Below are 8720 nucleotides of genomic sequence, written 5' to 3' on the forward strand. Positions count from 1 at the left end.
TGTTATGGTCTTCTTTCAGGACAAAGAACAAACAACCTGTGAATGAATAGCATCTCTCCTCTTTTCCCTTCCCCTCCTTTCCTCTCCTCTCCTGTTCTGGGGTGCTCTACCCAGAGGAAGGTGCATTTCCATGGTCAAAAGCTGCCTTTTCTCCTTTGGAGTTTACTGGCTAGATTTCTTGCTCAAAGAACAAGCTCAGACCCAGTTCACTCTGAAGCTGGTAGATGGACAAAAGTTCCCCACCACCTAGCACAGAGTGAATGTAATTACTAAATAGTAATTGTTTACCCAGGAATCCTGAGGGTCCTCCCCTCCCACTTTGATTTTTTTTTCTTTTATTAAAAGGGGTGGAGGAAAGTCAGAAGTCGAGGGACGTAGCCAAGGAAGGGCTCAGGCGCTGGGAGCATGTCATTCTCTACGTGATGCTGCCTGTGGCATCCTGGAAATGGCAGCCGGTGTAGAGCTCCAGACCCGGCCTGCGGCGGCAGCAGAAATGGGAGAGGAAAAGGAGGAGGGGGAGAAGGAGGCAGTTTAGGCCCAGAGCAGGCGGGGAAGATGCCCGTGACCATGATGGTGGACAACGTGGCCTTCAGCTTAGCTGCTTGATCAGTGCAAAAACCAGGAGCTCGAGGATCCCAGAGGAATCGCTATGCCCCTAGTTTACAGGCAGCTCCTCGCTTTGTACCTTCTACACAATGATATGAATAATGCCTGGTATCTTTGGAAAAGAATTCCTCCTGCTATAAAATGTGCGAATTCTGAGCTTGGGGGAATCTGGTCGGTAGGACAAAAAATATGGCAGAGAGATTCCCCAGGAATCTACACAACCATCAGCTCTCATCAGTGGTCTGTGACCATCCAGCCTATAATGGAAGCACTCAGAGATGCCATAAGAAGAGAAGCCTTTGCTCTAGTTTCTCATGTATACACCTCAACCATTGCTGATGACTTCACAGCATTTTTGGGACTTCCTGTAGAAGAAGCAGTGAAAGGTGTCTTGGAACAGGGATGGCAGGCGAACTCCACACAAGGATGATGATTCCCAAGAAGCCTGGTTCCCTAGATGTTTCCTTTAACAGATTTATTCCTGTATCAGAGCCTACTCCAGTTCCACCAATCCCTAGAGCACAACAATTAGCCAGATTGATGGTATAGAGGGCTTTTCTTGAAAATTGATTCATTGGCTTTTCTATTTGAGATCAAACTTGGAATCCTGTGTACTGACTTATCTGGAAAAGCAATATTTTCATTTTATTCTGTTGGATGAAACACTCCAACATTTTTTATTAGAACATGGGATGAAATACATATGTTAGATACATATAAAAAAATAAAAGGGGCCAATCCCTTGAATAACTACTTAAAGTCGGTGTATCTCACTCAAAGTGAGAGTCAGATAAGACCTTAGTGTAAAATGTCCAAGATCCCATATTACATCCTGGGTCATGATCACTAATCCTCATGAATACCAGGCCATTGTACCCGGATAGCTCTGGAGGAGAAAGCAAGGCTGGTGACCTTGTATAGTCCTCTCTGACTCAAATCAAAGTCAACTGCAAGTCATGTCATCATCTTGATGTCATCATCTTTGAGAATGCAAGACAAAAACAACAACAATATATCCTTAATCTTTCTCCTAGGACAGGTAGGTAGCACTATGGATAGAATGCTGAACCTGGGGTCAGGAATATCTGTGTTCAAATCTGGCCTTAGACATTTACTAGTTGTGTGACCCTGGGCAAGTCATTTAACAGTGTTTGCTTCAGTTTCCTCATTTTTAAAATCAGCTGTAGAGGAAATGACAAACCACTCTAGTGTCTTTGCCAAGAAAACCCCAAATGGGGTTATGAAAAGTCAGAAACGATTAAAATGACCGACCAAATCTCTCTTCTAAGCTCCAGTCCTCCATCATTACCTGCTTTTGGACATCTCAATTGTATATCCCATAGGCATCTCAAAGAGAACTCATTTTCTTTCTCTCCAAATCTTCTCTTCAGAACTTCCTCAGATGTATGGTATCATCATCTTTCTGATCTCCTAAACTCAAAACCTTTCAGTCATCCTTGACTTCTCACTGATGTTTAACACGCATATTCAACTTAACTATCTAAACTTTCATCATTTTTGTTTTCACAAGATTTCTCATCTGTTCCCTTCACTCTATGCACACAATAACTAATCTTCTAATTGCCCTCATCACCTTTTACCTGAACCATTGCAATGGTTTTCTGATTGTCTACCTGCCTCAAATATCTCTTCATTCTAATTCATTCCACCACTGTGATTTTCCTGAAGCAAAGGTCTGATCATGTCCCCCTCCCTTCTCAATAAATTTCAATAACTCCATATTATCTTTAGGATAACATATAAAATCATTTGTCATTTAAAGTTATTCATAGCCTGTCTCCTTCCTCTATATCCAGTCTTCTTACACTTTCCTCCTTCTCCTGCACTCTGTGATCCAGTAACAATGGCTTTCTTAGATTTCCTGACACATGAAAGTCCTCTGAATTCACTGGCTCTCCCTCTTTCTGGAATCCTCTCATACTTCCAACTCCCAATTTCCCTGGATTGCTTCATGAAACAGTTCTAACACCACCTTCTGTAAGAGGTTTTTATTGCTTCTCCCTCCCCTTCCAATACCTTCCTTCTAATTCACCTTCTATAACTACAGAATATATATGCACACACATATACACATATATGTCTATATATATGTATGTGTATGTGTATATCTATATATGTGTGTGCATGTGTATATATATATATATATATATATATATATACATACACACAGACACAGTAGAACCTCAGTTTATGAATTTAATTCATTCTGAGATTCTGTTTGTCATATGATTTGTTTTTATTGCAAAGTGAATTTTCCCATAGGAAATAATGTAAAGCCAGATGAATGGTACCATACCCCCAAAAATATTCATATAAAAATTATTTATAATTTTAAGTAAGTTTTTTGTCCCTAGTGAACCTGAAATACAATAGCAATGATTAGTACACAATATAAACTGAAAATAAAATAAATTAACCTGCACTTTACCTTTGAGTAGAGTTGTGGCCGGATGATATGAGGGAGGGAGATGAGAGGGAGGAGGAGGAAGAAGAAGGGTTATTTCTTGGAAGGAGAATCTCCTTCTATGAGAACATTGGAGATTTCAATGTTGAGATGTTCTCTCTTATGCTACTTTTACTAAAAGTAAGATTAATACTACTGCTTTAACTTGTTTTTCCTTTTTTAGAATCACCTTGTAATTTAGAAGACTCAGACTCTAGACTCAATTTCTCTCTTACTAAGCAACTAGGTGGCTCAGTAGAGTGCCGGGCCTAGAGTTAGGAAGATTCATTCTCCTGAGTTCAAATCTGGCCTCAGATTCTTACTAGCTATGTAACCCTGGGCATGTCACCTTGCTCTGTTTGCTTTGGTTTCTTCATCTGTAAGATGAGCAGGAAATGGCAAAGCACTCCAAATATCTTTGTGAAAAAAACTCCAAATAGGGTTATAGAGAGCTGGACATGACTGAAGCAACTAAGCAATGACAGCAAATTGTTTAAAGTGTAAAATGAAAACAAAAATAATATTCCCTATCTGTTTCAAAAGATTCTTAATATAAGGCACAATTAATTGTTTTAGGAATTAGGACTGTGCTTTCATTGTATATGTTCCTGATTGGGCTATCTCCCTCTACCAATGAAATGGGCACCTTCTCTAAAACTGATATTTATTTTGGATGTTTTGGATGCAGAAGCCTTGACTTTTATGCTTTCCCATGGTGGTAAGCATTGTTCTTCCTTATCTGAAAGGATGGGAGAAAATACTTGTTCACCCAGAAAGTAAGCTTCTATAGTTTTATTTTTTTTCCCTTTTTTTGGACATTTTCCCGACCAGTTACTTGACTTTTGGGTCGTTGTTAAGAGTAAGGTATACTCTGGGGACTTGAAAGATCTCAGTTCCTTCAAGGTTACACAATCAAGGGAGAGGAGTTTACTCCCTGGTTGGGCTCATGGCTGAGATTTAGATCAGCTGCTCATTTCCCCAAGGAGCCTTAGGTGGGGCCAGGGCTGCCACTCAGGACTGAGATTCAGAACAGCTGCTTAATTCCTCCAGAGGCTTTAAACTGAGACCTCCAACTTGCTGCCTGCCATGGCCACCACAGCTACTTCTGTCTGCTGCTGCTGCTGCTGCTGCTGCTGCTGCCGCCGCTGCCGCCACTGCCGCCGCCGCCACTGCCGCCACCGTCACCTCCGCCGCCACCACCTCTGCCACTACCACCTGGGGCCGGGACAAGGGGGTACCATTCTCCCTTGTCTCCCAGTTGAAAAAGCCCTGTCACTGACCTTTGAAGCTGCCTTTGTCACCTGTGGATTGAGGGATCTGCGAACCTCTGCTGCTTCTGGGATTTCCACCCTTGAGGCCTGCTCAGGTCCTGCTCCTGCCAGTGCCACATGGCCAAGGCTGGGATTCATTCTGCTTTGTGTCTGGTATGACAGACCCTTCCTATCAGCCTTCCAGATCACCCTGGGCTGGAGATCTCCTTCACTCTGACGTTCTGTGGTTTCTGCTGCTCTAGAATGTGTTGAGAGTCTTTCTTTGCAGGTATTTTATTGACTGTGGGGGAAGAGTTAGAGTATGTGTGTCTTTCTACTCCATCTTGGCTCCACCCCAATATATTTTTTTAAATGACAATTTTACCTAGTTAATTTACTTATTCAATGTCATTCCAATTAAGTTACTCAAAAAAAAATAATAAGTTTGAAAAATAATAACAAAGTTTATTTGGAAGAACAAAAGCTTAGGAACTTCAAAGAAACAAGGAGAAAAGATGTAAAGGGAATAGATTCATCAGTATCAGACTTTGAACTATCTGTCTGTCTGTCTGTCTATGTCTAGGCTTAAGTGTAGCCTTCTTGGGGGTTGGGGAGCATAAAGTAAAAAGTGCATAGGAGAGAACAAAAGAAAATAAAAACAAAGCAAAGAAAAGTTGATCAGCTTTGAAAACAATGTGTAGTATTTATAATACAGGTTTTCTTGAAATAGAAATTTTTTGTCTTATATTGAGTTATTTCTTATGGTCTAGTGTGTACATGGCAATATCTTTTTCTCTTCAAATTTTGTATTTTAGTTTAAAATTTTAAGAATACCGAAACATGCCAAACCAACAAAGCAAAACAAAAAACAATGTAACACCTGTATTCAAATTCCCCCATCCTATTTGTAAGACAGAATTTCTAAGTCAATAGAAGCCATAAAGAGTGAATCTAATACATACAGAAATGAAATGCATATACAATAGAATTTCAGTGTTGCAAGGGGCTTTATCAGTCATCTAAAAAAATTATACTTGTGTAACACAACACAATTCAACCTATGCTTGCATGTTATCAATAAGGAGTGCCTCCAACTCACCTAGTCAGGTATTCCACTTTTATATTACTCTATTTATAATAAAGATTTTTAGCACAATTTTTTCTACACTTCTTCTATTGCTTGTAGTTCTACCTTCTTAAACCAAATAGAAAAATCTAATTCTTCTTTATGGCAGCTGTTCTATTACTTTAAGATACTTTCCTGCCTACCACCACCACTTTTATTCCACCCAAATTCTTTCTTCTCCAGAATAAATTTCCTGAGTTTATTCCCCAAAATCAACATTTTCCACCCAACTAGACCACATGAGCAAAGGAATCTGAAAATAAAGCAGATACAATTGAACATCAGAAGAAATGTCCACAACAAGGGATGGGAGTGTTGTGAACTACAACACCAAAGTGTGCTCTGTTGCATTCACTTTTCACATGGAATTTCCAGGGATATACACAAAGTCAAGATGATCTGTCTAGGCTTGATTAGAGGGATTTACTTATAGGAGATCCATGAAGTAGCATGATATGATGGAAAACAAATAGCAGGGTATACCCCATGTACAAGTCCATATAAGACTTTGGAATTTACTTTATTTATGAGTTTTACTGAAACTGTTTAATAAGGGCATGGGTTGAAACATGAAGGTTATGGTCAAAGTAGCAGGATGTATAAATGTCCAACCAAGATATAGTTGGCTTTATCACACATGATTCTTGACCTAGTAAGAACATTTGAGGGTTTTTTCAAAACTATTTATTTGTTTTGGTACTAACTACAACCATGATCCTAACTCACTGGGTGTCTCTTACATCAAAAAATCATTCATTTCCAAACAACTTTCAACATAATGTTAGACCACCCATTAAATTAAGTTCAAAAGCAGGCTTAGAGGCTCATCACTGGTAGCATGTTAGTTGACTAGATAAGTAGAGATTTATTCAAGTCATCTGGCATGTTTGTCCTTGATCTTTCTCGCTCCCCTCATTTTAGGTTGGCCAGAAGGAAGCAGTAGGAAGAAAGATTGTCTGTCATGGGCTTTACATTTGCCAAAGAATGGAGAAGAAGGAAATTTTAGTAGTCCCTTATCCAACTTCTCAGTGAATTGAGATAAATAAAAGTTCTTTCTTTCTCTCTCTCTCTCTCTATATATATATATATATGCATATATATCTTTCTGCCTTTATCTGAGTCTTTCTTTTTCTGTTTCTCTGCCTTCATCTATCTCTTTGTGCCTTTTATCTGTCTGTCTATGTATCCCTTTATCAGATCTCATTCATGGGTTTAACTATCACCTCTATAGAGATGATTATCATGTCTATATATCCAGTCCCAAAACCCACCCACCTCCTAGCCCAGGCTTCATGTTATATCACTAATTGCCTTTCAGACATTTCAAACTTCATGTCCTGGAAAATTCAAAACTCAGCATGTATTCATTATCTTTCTCCCAAAGGCCTTCGCTTTTCAAGTTCCCTATTTCTGTCAAAGGAATCATGATCCTTCTTCCAGTTGCTTAGGTTCATTATGTCAGTATTATCCTTGGCTTTTCCCTCTCCTTCACTCCTCATATACAACCAGTTGCCAAATACGGTTTTTTTCTGTCTTCAAACATTTCTCACATCTGACCCCTTCTCATCACTCACAGGACTAACACCTTAGTTTAGGACCTCATCACCCTTGCTATAGACATTTGTGACAGCCTATTCATTTGTCTCCCTGACTCATCTGTCCACACTCCAATCCATCCTACACACTGCTACCCAAATAATTTTCCTTAAGCATACATCTGACCATATAACTTCTCTATTCAAACAATTTCAATGCCATCCTATAATCTCCAGTTAGGATAACATAAAAATTCCTTTTAGCTTTGGAAAGTCCTCCATAGCCTCACCTCAACCCATCTTTTTATCTTCCTTGTATGTAACTCCTTGTCATTTACTGTGATTTAGCCAAAACACCCTTGTCTCTTTCTACCACTCTTTACCTTCATCTCTCATCTCTCTGTCTTTCTATTGACTGTCTCCTTTCCGTGAAATGCATGGACTCATGGCCTATGTTGCAGAGAATTCCTATCTTTTGGTTGTAGCCTTGGCTATATCTTCTGAATGAAAATGTTCCAATTTTCACCTACTTCTGACTTCTATTATATCTAATATCTAATAATATCTAATATCAAAAATACATATTTATCTATACACATGTGTAGATGTGCACACATATTCACACAATATACACAATATGCATCTATATATGTGTTTTTATTTACTTTATATGCATTTCTGCACATATACTCACATATGCGTGTAGTTCATTTATTTATTTTATTTTTATTTATATACACACACTTTTTCATGTACGTCTTCTCTCCCTTCTTCAAATATAAGCTTACTGTGAGTAAAGGTTATTTAATTATTTGTACATTTGTCTCCAAAATCTAGGATATTGCCTAATTCATAGTAGCTAATCATATATATTATACATATTGTTGATTGATTGATATTTTTTCCTTTAAGAGTTAAAAAAAAAGAACTATTACATTGGATTGCAATGGAGAAGAAAATGCTCAGAGAGATCCTTAAGCTTAGGCCTAGGGTGAGGAGGAGGGGGGAGGGACTGTCACCTGTTTTAGACAGAGTGCTTTGGAATGGAAAGACATTAAAGCTTGAATGAGCCTTAATCAATGGTTTCCTTAAATTTATTGTATATCTATCAGTCAAATGGACATTGCCTCAGCATATAATTCCCAGTTATCCCAGTTAAATAATTATCAATTGATGGGGAAAAAATCCAGTTAATGTCAAAATATTAGTTACTAAAATAAAGTTACATTTTTTCTGTTTCCTGGGCTAACTATAAGAGTCTATCATTCTCAGAACCTAAAGAGTGCCATGCAAACATCAAAGCCATCAGACCAGACTCTAGCACTTCATGTAGTACATTTTTTTTTTTTTTTTTTTTTTTTTTTACTCAGGGCCTTGAAGTTCACCTGAGATGAATGTCTGAAGGGCAGGATAGAAAGATATAGTGTATTATGATTGTATTGATAACGTATTTCTTGTTTTAGCATAATCAAGTGCCTCTGATTGAATAATGTAATTAGAGAAGATCTTCCCCATCCATTAATGGGCATAGGAAGATTTGTAGGAAGGCCCATATATTTTGTTAATGAGACACTGGTTCTCAAAGATTGCGATGTCCTCTGGCTCTAAAAAGTGTATAAAGATTCTGAGGTGCAGTTTTGCTTTGGGACTTACTGAGTGGAAGCATTTCTTTGATGAGATTATACTCTGAATAGCTACTAAGGCTCCCCCACCTCACTTTGAAAACCCAGATGTTGGTG

At 38.5% G+C, this 8720-nt stretch overlaps 1 pseudogene; it reads left to right on the top strand.

Moving 5' to 3' along the window:
- Positions 1-555: 555 nt before the first annotated feature.
- LOC140508562 (COP9 signalosome complex subunit 8 pseudogene) lies at positions 556-1176 on the top strand (annotated as a pseudogene).
- Positions 1177-8720: the final 7544 nt, after the last annotated feature.

This window comes from Notamacropus eugenii, chromosome 5, assembly GCF_028372415.1.
Source record: "Notamacropus eugenii isolate mMacEug1 chromosome 5, mMacEug1.pri_v2, whole genome shotgun sequence".
NCBI lineage: Eukaryota > Metazoa > Chordata > Mammalia > Diprotodontia > Macropodidae > Notamacropus > Notamacropus eugenii.